Genomic DNA, 15,548 nt, shown 5'->3' with positions numbered 1-15,548 from the left:
GAAATGGTCAATGAACGCATTGGAAGGCGATGGATTTGGCAGACATCTAAAAAAAAAGTCTAATAAATCATTGGTTCAGTTGTATGCAGTCTGGTAATATGTTCTGATACTTGCTTTGTATCTGGTGGTCATTTTATATTTTACCAATCTTAGAGACTTGGCTCTGCTATTTATGGGTAAACATGTAACACCCATCCACATCCAAGAGGATGTGCTCATTCTTTTAGTGAACACATGGGGTTTCAAGAACTCAATGAAAATTTATTTGTGGTATGTTAATTGGCAATGGTAATTATTTTTCACGTCAAGGGACATCCATCCAAATTCACTGTATTGTTTTCACATTAAGCCTAAGGATACCAGAAGGTTTTATAATTCACTTTATATTTACCATGTATGGTTAGTACAGATTTAAATGTGTATATATTGTCCTCTGATTGGTTGGCATGTTCACATAGTTTATTGCTAGCATATGACTACTCAAGTGATGGACTGTGATCCAGCTATACGGATGGATCATTCTTATTGGAGAATCCCAGGTCTGGTTGACTGCCATTACACACGCAGTAGAATGGCTCTTTCTGACCCAAGGGGCTTTCCAGCTCCACCCAGAAGCTTCTTGAATGCACTTTATTGTAGCTGGGCATCCTAGAGATCAAAATCGACAATGAACATAAATCTGTCTGCACTGGGGCTGGAAAAGAATAAATAGGCTGTTAATGTGTTATGACTACCCATTCATTGCTTTAGGATTCAGTGTCCCCACAGGAAATGTCACACATTACAAAAGCAGCCTTTCTTTTAGTGCCTGGACTACTCATGCAAAAGTCTGTTACAGTGTATAAGGAAAACAACCCATGCAAGCAGAAAATGCCAGGGAGGAACGATGGAAGACCTCAGTATTGTGTTCAGGTTATAATGACTCTCTGCTAGTTTAAAAAAATGTTCTTTGTCTCCAACTTGGAAAATGTAGATGAATTGCCATCAGATGATTGAATTATTTTAAAGAGTTATTACTTCTCATCATTATTTATATGTTTCAGTTGAAGGAATTTCCTTTTGTCCTTTAATACTAACAGGATTCAGGTTTCAATGAAAGCTTTCTTTTGTCTTCTGTCTGTGTCCCTTTCTATGCACAGTTTTATATCTGGTCTTTTAAAATATATTTGGTTGCTTAACATTTATCTATTGGGATGACACCCTGCCACACAGATGTGGAAGTAAGTAGATTACTTTATAGTCACATCTGACTCTCCCTACACCAAAATCTAACTAGTTCTATATCTAATGTAGCGTTTCTTAACCTTCCTAATGCTGTGACCATTCAATACAGTTCCTAATACTGTGGTGACCTCCAACCATAAAATTACTTTCATTTCTACTTCATAACTATAATTATGCTACTGTTATGAATCATGATGTAGAAGCTGACATGCAGGATATCTGATATATAATGGTCTGGAAAGGTCATTTGAGTTCTATAGGAGTAGAAATCACATACTAGGAACCACTTGTCTAAAGAAATAAGAATGCATGTGTTCTCATTTATGATATAGTTCAAATGGCAGTTCAGGGTCCAGGAGCTGGTCATTATAACAGTAATTATGGAATGGAAGAAATTTTATCAGACAGCCAACAACGGTCAATATTCAGGATAATTTTTGGTTATTACAACTGGAAGAAGGTAATAAATGATATCAAGGGAATAGAAAGAAGGCACATCTAAGTACTCAGCGATGCATGTGAGTATACAAAAATAATTATGTTGCACAAAATGTTAGCAGTTGCCAAAGTGGATAAGCTTTGGCATGAGACTCTGCAAATCTCGTTTTTGGTTTTTTGGTTTTCTTTATTCACCTACTGAATAGGTGTAAAAGTAAACTAGAAGCCAGTCACTCTTTAAATGAAGGGATCTGGAAAATCCATTTATTGTTCTAACCAAAAATACTTTGTGCTTCCTGCACAATAATTTCATAGCTCTATTCTCTAGACACATTTTCTTGGTAAAACAGCCATTAAACCGGCATCTAGAACAAATATTTCGAGCCTCCTGGGTGATTTCAGGATGAAAGCAGCACTGGATTCAGCTGATTAGTGGACTGCAAACTGTTAGCTGTTATAAAATGAGGGTGAACCAAGGCTGAAAGAAAAATGCAGAATCATCCCCTCCACTTTTACCTTTAGGTGATCCATAAAACATATAAATCGTATATATCAATACCTCAAAGCCTCCAGCCTCACACTGGATCAGACTATGCATACACATACATTTACATTTTTAGTTCTGTATAATAAAATGTTTTGACATTATTTTGTTCTGGTGTCTTGAAGGTAAAACTATTGTGAGCAACTGTCACCATACTGTGTGACAAGGCAAGCACAAGGCACAGGTCTTGTTTCTGTACCACAGATATAAGTCTTCACAGTGAAATCTAAAGAATGATTAAAAACATCCTCACTATTTCTCTTTCGGACAAGATTGTAAATACTGTCATATGTATATACAGAACAATGGCAAGCTGTTTTGTTTTACATATATATGGGTAAGCTTGCATGGAAACCAGTGTTTGCCCGCTCATAAGCATTCACTGGTTCACCTGTTATGGAGAAATTCTGAAGCCTCTTTAAGCTGCAGACCACCTCGTACCATTGTCCCTCTACCATGCCATTTATCCATCAAATATGTGTCCTTCCTCTAATCTAAGGCTATCACAAGCCTTATACCATTAATATCTATGTGCACATGAGTGTGCACTTACGGAATCTAGGCTAAAATTAAATTAGCAAACATCCCTGAGACGTCTATAATTGTAGTGTGCCACGAAAGACTTAATGGCTAGAGCTCATTCCTACCTACAAAGACAGGAACATCTTGCGAGTAATTGCTTCTGTCTTCTAAGATAACTGCTACTGTTTGGCAGCACAGCAGGACTCCCAGTAGAAGCAAACCTTGCTCTCATTGCATCTGCTCCGGAGAAATCAGGAAATAATTACCTTTTTATTTGGAGACTTGATTGATGGAGCAGCCTTCCCTGTGGCTATGGAGAGATAAACTGGGCCATAGAGAATAACCTGAGTTTCATTCAGACTTGATTACTCCTGTTGCAAGGATAATTTGAGTTCAGGGCACAGAGTATCACAGCTGATTAAAGAGAAGACTCTGGGCACATTGACTCTCAGATATCTTGATTACAGAAATTGTGGGCTCCCATTTCATGCTCGTGAATATGTGGAGAACATGACGCCCTGCATTGCCAGGACAGCTTTCTGCTTTCTATGAATAAAGAAGAAAGAAAATGGACTAGTCAGAGGCAAAGTCACGGAAGAGAATCACAAGCGAGGCAAATATTGTTCTCTAAGAAAGTGGCAATTACTGCAATATTATGGATCAAAATGAAAATTTTCAAAGTGCTAATTTTGTTGAATAAAGTCTTTCTCTCAGAGAAGACATTAGCTGTTTGGCTACCTCGTTATCAAGAGGAATTAACACTAACCTTTTGCTTAGAAGTATAGGCCCTAAGGAGGGTAAACACTCAGTCATGAGCACTTATTAACTGGGCTCTGCTTTTGTGTTTAAATATACTCAGATATAAATCGAAAAGTGAGACTGTGAGGTTTTCAAGGCTTTATTGGACATTAGGAAAAGCAAAAGTGATGGAGGCTTTAGGCTGAGGAGAACTGTGAGCTTCTTTTTTTTTTTTTTTTTTTTTTTTGGTTCTTTTTTTTCGGAGCTGGGGACCGAACCCAGGGCCTTGCGCTTCCTAGGTAAGCGCTCTACCACTGAGCTAAATCCCCAGCCCTGAACTGTGAGCTTCTTAATGTAAAGTCATTGTGGACACTGGTCCAACCCAGAGCCCTTGGGTCTATGCTTCTACTCCGTGTTGAGTAAGGAATACTAGTGTGATGTATACAAACACACTCTGCTAAACATGCTTTAAAATATAAATACTGATGATGGCAGTGCTCATTGAGCTCAGTATTGATAATAAACATACTAGTAAGAATAAAATTATTTTCAAATCAGATCTATTTCATCTCATGGTGACTGAGTTCAGTAATTAGAAAGACTCAGTCCAGAAAGCAACTGCTGTCTTATCTTTCGTGCTTTGTCAAACTCGCTTTGATTTGTACATATATTAAGTATGCAATCCTATTAGGATATTCCATAAGTTATGCTAATGAACATTTACAAATTATTTTGTAAACTTTGTATAAACCCCTCTCTCCCTCCCTCCTTCTCTCTCTCTCTTTCTCTCTCTCTCTCTCTCTCTCTCTCTCTCTGACACACACACATACACACACTCACCGAATTCTAAGAGAAAATAACCTAATTTTTGTTCTCATTTATGTCCTTTGGTAGAAAGATAGTATGAGTTTAGAATATTGTGTGACAGACAGTTACAACTATAAAGAATAAAATTAAAATATAACATGTAAGGTTTATAGTAAAGTTAACTACAGATACAATATAATGCATCTCCCAAAGTTTTAGCCACACAATATTACATATGATATACTTTATTATCCATAAATACCAATATGTATAAAATATTAAAGTTTAAGATACTCTAGTTTATAGTTATGAGGTAGTTGCATATGCATAGATTAGAATATCTTTAATCTTTTATGTTGTACCTTTCCTTGAAGATTGTATCATAGTGTATTTACTACCAATTATTTTCATGCCATAGAATAATCTACGTGATTTAATTATGAGTTATGTTTCTTTCTTTTCTTTTATTAATCAAGAGCCAACTGATCAGGGAATGGCTGGGCACACAATTTGTCAGTAATTATGGAAAATAGCTCTTCACAATCCACAGTGACGCCAGCACATAAACCAGAAACCTCGTTACAGTGTAGGTACACAAATGAAACAAAATCGACGTGACAGAGGGATGTCAGTGTATTTACACAATTTGCTAACTCAATAGATCCACAATAACCAAGACTCTGAATAAATATAACCTGCTTATTGACAGGTGAAGAAATGAACATGCTACACTATAGAATGCTATTTAACCCTAAAATTGAATGTAATTTTGCTGTATGTAGGAACACAGGTGGAATTGAAAGACAGCATGCTGTGTAAGCTAGGTCAGACATAGAAATGCATGTCCAGTGTCTACTAATCTGTGGAAAGTCAAATGTAAATCTTACAGAAATAGAGAGAAAAATAGTGGTAAATTAGGTATGAAGGGTTCAGAAGTGGAAGGAAAGAGAAACAAATGTTATGCACGGAGATATGATTTGATAGGAAGGATAGCTTATATCATAGCTAGAGATTGACATGTTTCAAATAGCTATTAGATGGGATATTGAATAGTTGAATAGTCAAACACAAACAAGTAATGCATAGTGACCATTATGAAATGCCAGTTACATTGCTCTGATTGATTGGCAGCCCCTGTGCCTACATAGGCACAAAACACTCTTACTCACACATGCAGGCTTATGAGCGGTTTGCTTTGTCTACTGTGTATTTACAGTTCACATAAAAAGGGGTGAGAAATAAAAAAGGAGGCAAGTCCACTGATACCTCTGTGGGTCTCCGGGCTTCAAATTTTTGTTTCTTCATGGCTTTCTTGACAATGAAGATACAAGGTATAGCTGGAATCATCACGTGGTCAGTAATAATGGAATCGTTTGTAAAGTGAGAGGAGCTAATGGTGATAACAGGAGAGAGAATCATATCCGATATGATTAGTACTCCTAGACTGGCACAAAGAAGATGGTGTGTGCTAGGAATCATTATTGTCGTTATTATTAACTATTAAAAGTGCTTCACTGACCTCAGCTTAAAGAGGTCTATTGCCTGTCCCAGCTGTTCTATCTACATGACATGTAATTCTGACATAATGAAGCAGTTTCACAGTATAAGTGCCAATGGATGACCTGTTTCGCCATTTCACAAAGAAATATAATCAAAGAACAACAACGAAATGGTCTGTGCTTGACCTATGAAAAGTTTGTGGGGAAGATCCCTTTCATTTTCACTTCCCAGGTTTTCCTTGATCCTGCGAATGGTCTTTGGTGCAAAGTGCTGAGTGTCCTGCTCAGTAAAAAATGGCCGGTGGTACTTCTGCTTGCATAGTGGTAATGGAACTGAGAGTTGTCTTTTTTTTTAATCTTTATTAACTTGAGTATTTCTTATTTACATTTTGTTTGTTATTCCCTTTCCTGGTTTCCGGGCCAACATCCCCCTAACCCCTCCCCCTCTCCTTCCTTATGGGTGTTCCCCTCCCCATCCTCCCCCCATTACCACCCTCCGCCCAACAATCACGTTCACTGGGGGTTCAGTCTTAGCAGGACCCAGGGCTTCCCCTTCCACTGGTGCTCTTACTAGGATATTCATTGCTACCTATGAGGTCAGAGTCCAGGGTCAGTCCATGTATAGTCTTTGGGTAGTGGCTTAGTCCCTGGAAGCTCTGGTTGCTTGGCATTGTTGTTCATATGAGTGTTATCTTACATTTGAAAACTGACCGTAATGTAATGTAACCGAAAACATAGAAAATAGGTCAACAGCACTGTTAGCTACAATGCCAGAGAAGCATAATTCAGAATATGGCCACCTAAATAAGGTCCGAGCAAGTGTGACGCCAGTAGACATACTGACATGGAAGTGGGAAACACGGGATCTCACTGCTGGACCAAAAACAATTGTTGGGAGTTAGCAATTGGTGACGGGGGGGGGGGGGGCGGGAGATTCATGTTTTCCACGGATGATCCATTTAGTTGGTTATCTGGTTCCAAACACTCAGCTCTAAATTCATATACGTATAAGGAATACTGAATGGACCGAGCAGTTTGTAAGTATACTAATGATATGCTTGTATCAAATACTAAAATATACATATATATATTCAAAAATAAGCTGTGATTTTGAGAAAGATTAAGCAGGAACATGGGAGAGTTTGTAGAGAAGAAAGGAGAGTGGAAATACGATATATTTATAATTTCATTAAATTTAAAACATACAGAAAAAGAATGTTTTTTACTTGAATATCAGGATTGGAAAGAGATTTTTTTTATAAATTCAAAAGCTGACTCTTAGGAAATAATAAACAGGTAGAGCTGACTGCATTATATACACATTGGTGTGCAGAACAGGAGGTGGACAGCGAATGTTAAATCATCCTGTGGACTCAGTTGACAAGTGTATTTCTGTGAAGTGAATATGTTATTAGACCTGCGGTTATCAAACTGAAAGTGCTCTGAAAGGTTACTCCAATTAAAACTCTTCTAAAGGTGAGAGGAAGGTCACTGATGAGACTCTTGCTCTAATCAGCACTTTAATTTAGATTAACGAATCTCAGATACTACAGAAAATAGAAAACATGAGGCTCCATCCTCCACTTACTCAATAACCAACAAACCACATGTTGGATGTAAAAACGTCATAAATTCATTTATTTTAAGCCAAATGTCTTATTTATTTTTATTTCAGTATACGAGCATTTTACCTAGATGTGTGTATGTGAACCACGTGTGTACAGTGTCAACTGAGACCAGAGGACAAGGTTCCATGGTGTGTGGAACAGGAGTTACTCGGGTCTGCAAAGCACCATGTGAGTGCTGGGAACCATACCCCGGTCCTCTGAAAGGCAGCCAGTGCTTTAACCACTGACGCAATCCTCCAGTTCCTATACTATATTTCCTATATTTCTAATTAAACCACAAATTAACAAAATAGAAAACGTACTTAAGCTCAGAATATTTATATACTATAAACCATTTTCTATATCTTGATTTATTAAGTACAATATTTTTTCATTTGCTTATAGAATCAACAACAGTTTTATATATTCTTATCACTTTTCTATCATCTTACCATGTGCGCACACAAATTATGACTTCAGACACTGAATACCTGTTTGCAAAATAATACACACAGAGCTTAGATAGAGACACACAAAAATCAAACCATGTGAGAATGACGGGTTTGATAAATGCAAATTTTGTCTCCTCTCATAATAGAAAAACGCACACCCAGAGAGAGAGAGAGAGAGAGAGAGAGAGAGAGAGAGAGAGAGAGAGAGAGACTGACTGGATTAAATAACCACTTGGGGCTTATTCCTGTCCTCTCAGCAGCTAGTAATTGTCTACAGTAGTTCTTTGTTTAGGCATAGAACCCCTGGAGATTTTCCCCTTCCACTTCAGCATACCTATTGGTGTTGGCATTGTTCATGTCTTCTGTGGGCAGCCATATTGTTGAGATACCATAGATGATGCTTTCTGTAATTTGTAGGATTCACACTCTCCCTTAGACTCCCTATTCCTCTGGTTCTTTATTTTTGAATATTTATTTATTTATATAATTTCCCTAATGCTGGTCCCCTCCAAATCCTCCCTCACAGAGTCCCTAGAATCTTCTTTCCTCTTATGTTTGCGAGTCTTGGGTGCAGGAGTTGTATTACAGATGTATCCATTGTGGCTGGAAGCTAATTCTTAGTTTTACCTCATTCTTCCTACAGTTTATCTGTAATATTCATCATGTTATATATTCAAAATGTAATTACTGGGAATCTACAAATGTTCTTAATTGCCATTAATGACCATGATTTAGAATTTTACTTATCTAGTTACTTACTGCTTTAATTTAAATTCAGTTATCTAGCTAATATATGAAAGATTTTATTTGGTAGCATGAATGTATACTTCCTTTTCATAGTTACTTAATATTAATTTTAATATACATAGCACATTTTGATTATCTGTTGAGGGATGCTAGAATACTATTGCACCTATTCATCTTCTCCAACATTTTAGGTTTTTATTAAAGACTATTTTACCTTTAAATTATATTTATATTTTCTGGATTTGTGTATGCTGTGTGCATGCAGTTTTATTCAGAAGCCAAAAGGTGGTGTAGGATCTTCAGGACTGAGAGTTATAGGTGGTCGTAAGCTGATCAGTGTGGGTGTTGGGAACTGAATTGGGTAGTCTTCAAGAAAAGAACATATGTTTCACTACTATGTCTACTTCCCAGCCCCATTTAAAAATTATTTGGTAATATATATAGACATATATATGTGTCTTAATATATATAACATACATATTTATAGAAATAGTTATATTATATATAATTTTGCCATTTTATACATTATTGAAGCATACATTTCTGTAGTATTTTATATGTGTAATGCTATGTAGCTGTTGTTTGGTTTTGGACCCAGGACAAGGAGCTGAGGTACACATGTTGCATATTAAAGCAGAACTGACTTCCACATTCTCCTGTTCTCCCAGCATTCTTCAGGACCTACCTGGCATACTCTGCCCCAATCCAGAACTTTCCAGCCGATGGGCTAGGCTGCCCTTCCCCTGGAGGCTCCTCCCAATATAATCCAGATCTCTCTCTCTCTCTCTCTCTCTCTCTCTCTCTCTCTCTCTCTCTCTCTCTCTCTCTCTCTCTCTCCCTCCCTCCCTCCTCCTCCCTGCCCTCCCCCATCTCTTTTTTCTTCTCTCTCTGTGATCACACCCTTTCTTTCCTTCTTACTCCCCCCACCTTTCCTCATAGTGACTTCCCTGGATTTGGTTGTTGGAACCAGTGAACTTGCATACCTGCTAGCATCTTCCCAATAAACCTGCCTTTAATATAATCTAATCTGGTTTAAATAGGCTTATTTCAGTGACAGCAGAGAAATGACCTATCAGCTGTCACCACTGTATATTTCCACGACCTTTTCAATACCTCAAATACAAACTCTGCCCATCAAGTAGTAACCCCTGATGGCACCCACAGCACAACTACTGGTTGTGCTGTGATTAATTTGCTTATTCTAAATATTTCACGTAGATGTGACTTTTCTAGTATTTCTTTGGTAGAATGTGCTCTCACTTGGCATGATATATCCAAGTGCATTCTTTGGTAGCATTGATGCAAACTTTTTTAATGAATTGATAATATTCTCTTTTGGGGTTGGGGATTTAGCTCAGTGGTAGAGCGCTTGCCTGGCAAGCACAAGGCCCTGGGTTCGGTTCCCAGCTCCAAAAAAAAAAAAAAAAAAAAAAGAAAAAAAGATAATATTCTCTTTTATGTATATGGCATTGATTATCTGCTGCTGGGTATTATATAACCTCCAACTATCTATATTTTCAATCAAAAGTTTTCCAACTTCTCCATTCAAGCCTTCATTTCCAATTGCCACAAGGAAATTAAACATCTAAGTAAAGCCCTAAATAACATCTATATAATTAAGTTCATTCAATTTTCAGTCTATATTCATGGGATTCATTAGTGATATTTCACATAGTTGATTGAAATATTTCTCAATAGATAAAATATCACTATGAACAATATGGAGAAGGCAAGATGGTTCTTTGGCAGTCTCAGTACCTGAACAGAGACTTGTGTGAGATTTTCATAGAAGCTCAGTACAGTACTTCTGTTGTCTCATTGATCTGGATTAAAACATATGTCCATGTTTGCTTTAAGTATAAAATAAACATGTAGTTAATTAGTTTTATTTTCAAACCATTCTATGGATTTGTAAGTAGGTTGAGTTAATCCTAGAATCAATTACTTAAAGGGTGAAGACACAAACACTTTGTGATCCTATGTGGAGGTTAGTTGAGCTTAACATTAGACGGAAACTAGTAGTGTTCAGTATACACCATCGACTGCACATGCCTGAAAATATTTCAGTGAAATATTTTAAATAACATTTCTATTGAAACATACAGGGTAGCATCTAAGTGTACCAATTTAAACACTAAGCCAGCTTACAAAGTAGAACATTTTCCAAATTTTCTCCTCACAACACCAAAATAAATGTTTTAAAATGTCCTTTCCTTTTTTATTACAAAGCCTGGTCTTCTTTTCCATCAGATTTTTAATTCATCCCTGCAATATACTTCCAAACAGAAGTGATAGGCATTTGGCTTTGTAATGGGACAGATAAGATTTAAAGACTAACCTCACAAATATATCCTGCAGGTGGTAAGCAATGGTCCGTGCATGAAACAAGCATCCCAATTTTCAAAAGACTATCAATTAAATGAGAAGGACTGTTGAACTGATCTGTTGCTCCCCAAATGTTAATTAAAATGGCTATATTGCTGTAGGGCAGCCAAACATTCTGCAGCTCCTGGACAGCTGCGGTACAGCCTCATAGTAAACTGTAGCACAGTGACGTATTCCTGAGATATTGCCAGAGAAACCACTGCACTATCCCAGTGTATTTCAAATTACACAAATAAACAAGTCATGTGCTTATTTTAAACTTCATTTATTTACTATTGTTTATGTATGTGTGTGTGTGTGTTCGTGTGTGTGTCAAAGAAATAGGAAAAGGGAGATAGACATAGAAAGATATAGATAGACAAAAACAAAGAGATAGAGAGATATGGCGTGCACACAGTGGCACATATGTTTAGGACAACTTTGTGCAGTATGTTCTCTCTTTCCAACTTTATGCGAATTCTGGACATCAAAGTAGTACTATTAACCTTGCATTGCAAGTGTACCTTTGCAGGTTGAGCTATCTTGATGACCTTGGACACACCTTTCTTCTTCTTCTTTTTTTTTTTTTTTTTTTTTTTTGGAGCTGGAGACCAAACCCAGGGCCTTGTGCTTGCTAGGCAAGCGCTCTACCACTGAGCTAAATCCCCAACCCCCACACCTTTCTTCTTATATAGGTTTCCATTGCTACAATAACTACCATGACCCAAAGGAATTTGGGTGGACAGAGTTTAATTTTGGGAAGCTCAAGGCAGAAACATAGGGTGTAATGGTAGAACACCACTCCTTACTGCCTTGTTCCATATGGTTTGCTAAGTCTGTTATACCATTCAGGACCAACAAGGTTGGGCCCTATCAATCAATAATTGACTTTTTTCTAAAGTCTTATATATATGTACATCTAAAAAAAAGCATTTTTCTCACATGACATTCTCTTTGGATGACCCCAACCCTTGTAAAGTTGACAAAACAAACAGAAAAACAAAAACCAACCAACACAAGAACAAAGCGGCAGGGGGGCAAAGAGAGGAAGAGGAAGAGTGACCAGGGCACACACCCTCTTTTCATAATGCACAGACACTTTCTCTCTTTTCCTTAATCTGTCTAACTAGAGTTGTCTCACTACCCTTTCAGTGTGGACCTTATGAATATATTGCGTCCTAGACTGTAACTTCTCTGTGAATGTTTGCACATATGCCAATTTTCTTTCCTTGCTTAGACATTAGACGTTGCTTAAATTAAATGTTTTAATTATACTTATAACTTTAATTCATAATTATTTTATTTTGGTTCTCAATAGAATTATCAATTTAATTCTTACATTTCTGGGAATAGCAAGAAAACTTCTCTCTAATCTAAGCAAAATATTTGTTTTTAACTAAGGAATTATAGATTGCATGAGTTTGACTCGAATGCACAGGGAATCTTTTTGCACTTTGAGAAGTTCCATTAATGGTAATGTTTCACAAAACCACAATATCCTAAAAGGTGTATGGATGTCAGTAAAATGCATTGATCTAATTCAGGTTCTCCAATTTACTTGTAGGTAGCATGCATATACAAATTCTTTTTTATTTTGTGATATGAGGGTTATACATCCACTGGAACATTAAAAGCAGCAAACCCCAACTCTGCCATATTTCTTCTGGCTCTCTGACACACACACTCACCTGTTTCCTGTTCCTCCATATCACAGACTCCACCTATAAATCATCTTCCTTTTCTAAAATCTCATGAGAAGTATAATGGATGTCATGTTTTGAAATATCTTCTTTTTCACTTAGAATTATCATCTGGATATGCATCTGAGTTGCTGCCTAGTCTATTTTTGTTTTGAATTCAACTGTTTGTACACCATTTGCTTAGCACAGCCTTTCATCTACTGAGTCACGTAGGATACTTCTGCGTTTTGAAAATTACGAATGAATAGTTTATGAATGTTTTATTTATAAACTGAACATTTCCCCTTTTGGGACTAATTCGCAAGCATACAGTTGTTGGCACAAAGGCCTACAGTATTCCTTGGTTGTTCGGCCATTTTCCTGTTCTTTCCAGATGTTGCATTTAAGACTGTTATTTGATTGTGTAAAGCATAGGAAATTTAAGGCAATATTTGTGTCTTTCTTCTGACTGATTATTAGCCATATGCCTCAACACCACTTGTTTAAAAGGCTATTATTCCATGAACCTTGCATGCCAGAGTTGCATTGTAGATGCGATGCACAACTGGGCCGGGGAACCACAGTAATGTATCCTCTACATTTCAACTCATTGTACATCACTGTAGTAGCCTCTATCTGAATACCTCTAGGTATTCAGGTAATATTGCAGAAGGAAGATGTAAGATTGTGAGGACCAGAGTGCCCATTACTAGATAGCATTTTTTTATACAACAGGAAAAGTACATTCATGAAAGGATATGATTGCCTGAATAAGACCTGCATAAAGACAACACCAGCAAAATGCAATGTAGATGGAAGAAATTTCACAAAGTCCTGTCCCCAGATGAAGTGCCATAGCAATCATTGGATGATGACATAGGGCGACTGACTTTTCTTCAGGGTCAAATCATAGAAGGTAAATTCATGAATTTGAGAAGGAGTGGTGATCAAATATGGAAGAAATTGGAGAGGGAGAGGGAAGGAATAGAAATGAAGTAAATGTAGTACTAGTTATGAAGTTTTCAGATATGTAAAAAGATGAAATATGGGTCATTATTCATCACATCAGTTATTTTTGCTTTTTAAAAAATAAAACCCTATTTAGTATACACTATAGGTCTGTTTCTGAAATCTCTATCTTTACTTTTTGGCTCTCGTGTATATCTTAAATATTGAAATGATAGCATCTTTCTTAGTTATTTATAGACAGTAAATCTTGAATTAAGCTAGACCATGTCCTCATAAACTAATTTTTCTTTTTGAGGCAATTGATGCCAGTTTATTTATCTGGTATATTCATCTGACTTGCATAATAATATCAACCTCTTCTTGGACAATTGCTTTCTTTGGTATGAATTATGCCAAATTTTTATATGATTTTGGGACCACAGACATCATTACATTATTGAATTATCTAATTTTTTAGGATATCTGTATACTTATTCAGGTATTTTTATGTGATTAATTATAAATGTCCCATATAGTTTGAGAAGATTTCTATCAAAATATGTCATTTTGTGTCATTATAAGTGCTATTGTATTTTCATGTTTAGAGATAGCAACTTGTGTTTTTATGATTTTGCCTTTGGTTTTGATCAAGGGCTTTACTATCTAACTCTGAGAGATATTTTTCCTTTTCCATCTTCATTTCAGTTTACATAAATTTATTGTTAATTCCTCTGTAAGCATGTCACAGTATTCTCTCGTGATATCTGATCAGCCAGGAAACTCATTTTTCAGTGTTTAATTAAAGATCAATTTCCTTGATTAAAACAAGGTTGTTAAGACTTTGTTTCATCTTGGTGGTTTTGGCACCTTTGGGTTTAAAAAAAATCATTTAAATTATTTCTTTTAAGTTAACGAATTCATGAGTATAAATTTGCTTGTGTTTCTGCATTCTTAATGACTAAGATCTTGGATAATTTATTTTTCCCACTCTAAGTGTGACCGATGTATGTCTTTCTCTTTCTTGTTTTTCTTAGTTTTGTTATGTGCTTTTAAATTATGGTACTTTTTTAAAAAAGAAATAGATTGTAGGGGCTGAAACTGTGGGTCCATGGTTCAGAGTGCTTCCTAGCCAGTAGTTCTCAAACCAGGAAGCTCAGAACTGCCTGGTACTCTAACTTCAAAGATTTGATGCCCTCTTCTGACCTTCTAGGGAACCTGCACTCCTGCACACACACACACACACACACACACACACACACACACACACACACTCACACCACACACACATTCTCACACAGAGACACAAGAGAGAAAAGACAGACAGATTTATAAATGAAATCAAAATAAGTACAAATTTAAAGGTAGACATACAATTTACGTGCATGCATTCTCTCAACTCTTATCTTACTATCCATTCTATTGGCTATTATCATATATATATATATATATATATATATATATATATCAAACATTAGACAACAACAAAGCAAATAACCCCATTTAAAAATTGAAGTACAGAGCTAAAGAGAGAATTCTCAACAGAAGAATCTCTAATGGCTGAGAAACATTTAAAGAAATGTTCAAAGACCTTACCCATAAGGGAAATGCAAATCAAAATGAATATGAGATATCATCTTCTATCCATTAGAATGGCTAAAAGCAAACACTCAAGTGACAGCACATGCTGGCTAGTAATACAGAACAATTAATTCTCCATTTTTGGTTGGAGGACAAACTTGTATAAGCACTCTGGAAATCAATCTGTCTATTTAACAGAAAGACTCAACCAAGATCTCTCAGACACTGGATCACCAACCAGACAGCGTACACCATTTGAGATGAGACCTAAAACACATATACAGCAGAGGACTTCCAGGTCTGGGTTCAGTCAGAGAAGGTGCACCTAACCCTCAAGAGACTGGAGGCTCTAGGAAGTTTAGAGGTCTGGTGGAGTGGGGTGGGGACATCCTTGTGGGTAG

The 15,548-nt window shown here is 36.6% G+C and overlaps 1 non-coding gene across 1 annotated transcript; it reads left to right on the top strand.

Moving 5' to 3' along the window:
* The first annotated feature begins 9,912 nt into the window (after nt 1-9,912).
* Trnaa-ggc4 (transfer RNA alanine (anticodon GGC) 4) lies at nt 9,913-9,993 on the top strand. The gene has a single exon. It is a non-coding gene; the product is annotated as a tRNA-Ala (tRNA).
* Nucleotides 9,994-15,548: the final 5,555 nt, after the last annotated feature.

The sequence above is a fragment of the Rattus norvegicus genome, chromosome 6 (genome assembly GCF_021556685.1).
Source record: "Rattus norvegicus strain SHRSP/BbbUtx chromosome 6, alternate assembly SHRSP_T2T, whole genome shotgun sequence".
Taxonomy (NCBI): Eukaryota; Metazoa; Chordata; class Mammalia; order Rodentia; family Muridae; genus Rattus; species Rattus norvegicus.
Note: the sequence above shows the minus strand (reverse complement) of the source record. Positions and strands in the feature narration are given on the sequence as shown.